Source organism: Pieris rapae, unplaced genomic scaffold, assembly GCF_905147795.1.
Source record: "Pieris rapae unplaced genomic scaffold, ilPieRapa1.1, whole genome shotgun sequence".
Taxonomy (NCBI): domain Eukaryota; kingdom Metazoa; phylum Arthropoda; class Insecta; order Lepidoptera; family Pieridae; genus Pieris; species Pieris rapae.
The window spans coordinates 708-2500 of NW_025551547.1; the positions used below are offsets into that span (position 1 = coordinate 708).

Consider the following 1793-nt stretch of genomic DNA (forward strand, 5'->3'; position numbering starts at 1 on the left):
TCACAGTGGTCGAGCAGCGTTGTACATCACCTCGTTGCGAGACCGTGACGGGACGGCCGCTCGTAGACCGGTCAAAGTATGTCTATCGAATTGAAGCGCGAACGTCGCGTCGTTTGTAAATTCGACGCGTTACGTTCACGCGTGTCGAGTAACGCGCGCAAGCGCGTCTCGACGCCGCCGAAGCTACGGCTCGCCGAAGCCGCGTCTCGCGCGCGGCGTTAGGCGAGTCGTTTGCGTAAGCAGCTCCCTGGTTGATCCTGCCAGTAGTTATATGCTTGTCTCAAAGATTAAGCCATGCATGTCTCAGTGCAAGCCGTATTAAGGCGATACCGCGAATGGCTCAATATATCAGTTTTGGTTCCTTAGATCTTACTCAGTTACTTGGATAACTGTGGTAATTCTAGAGCTAATACATGCAATCAGAACTCTGACCAGTGATGGGATGAGTGCTTTTATTAGATCAAAACCAATCGGCGGAGGGCCTAGCGTCCGAAGTCGTTAATTTTGATGAATCTGGATAACTTTTGCCGATCGCATGGTCCAGTACCGGCGACGCATCTTTCAAATGTCTGCCTTATCAACTTTCGATGGTAGTTTCTGCGACTACCATGGTTGTCACGGGTAACGGGGAATCAGGGTTCGATTCCGGAGAGGGAGCCTGAGAAACGGCTACCACATCCAAGGAAGGCAGCAGGCGCGCAAATTACCCACTCCCGGCACGGGGAGGTAGTGACGAAAAATAACGATACGGGACTCTTACGAGGCCTCGTAATCGGAATGAGTACACTTTAAATATTTTAACGAGGAACAATTGGAGGGCAAGTCTGGTGCCAGCAGCCGCGGTAATTCCAGCTCCAATAGCGTATACTAAAATTGTTGCGGTTAAAAAGCTCGTAGTTGCATTTGTGCGCCGCGCTGTCGGTGCACCGCATCCGCGGTGATACTGACACGTCTGCGGAGCATATCGTCGGTGAGCCGGCGGTAAAACGCCGGTTCAATATCAAAATCCTATCGCGGTGCTCTTCGGTGAGTGTCGAGGTGGGCCGACAATTTTACTTTGAACAAATTAGAGTGCTCAAAGCGGGCTCAAAATGCCGCTTGAATATTTCGTGCATGGAATAATAGAATATGATCTCGGTTCTATTTTGTTGGTTTTCAGAACTCCGAGGTAATGATTAATAGGGATAACTGGGGGCATTCGTATTGCGACGTTAGAGGTGAAATTCTTGGATCGTCGCAAGACGAACATCAGCGAAAGCATTTGCCAAAGGTGTTTTCATCAATCAAGAACGAAAGTTAGAGGTTCGAAGGCGATTAGATACCGCCCTAGTTCTAACCGTAAATATGTCATCTAGCGATCCGCCGACGTTACTACAATGGCTCGGCGGGCAGCTTCCGGGAAACCAAAGATTTTGGACTCCGGGGGGAGTATGGTTGCAAAGCTGAAACTTAAAGGAATTGACGGAAGGGCACCACCAGGAGTGGAGCCTGCGGCTTAATTTGACTCAACACGGGAAATCTCACCAGGCCCGGACACCGGAAGGATTGACAGATTAACAGCTCTTTCTTGATTCGGTGGGTGGTGGTGCATGGCCGTTCTTAGTTGGTGGAGCGATTTGTCTGGTTAATTCCGGTAACGAACGAGACTCTAGCCTGCTAAATAGGCGTCGTCATTCAAGGTGTGCGCGACTCTCGGGGAGCGCAACTCACTGGCGACGTATTAAAATTCTTCTTAGAGGGACCGGCGGCTTCGAGCCGCACGAGATTGAGCAATAACAGGTCTGTGATGCCCT

General features: G+C 50.3%; 1 non-coding gene across 1 annotated transcript in view; it reads left to right on the top strand.

Annotated features, from left to right (window-relative positions):
- Positions 1-244: 244 nt before the first annotated feature.
- Positions 245-1793, top strand: part of LOC123690621 — a 1906-nt gene continuing 357 nt past the window's right edge. Inside the window, exon 1 of the ribosomal RNA XR_006751228.1 lies at positions 245-1793. This exon is cut by the window's right edge and continues 357 nt beyond it. This is a non-coding gene — a ribosomal RNA (small subunit ribosomal RNA).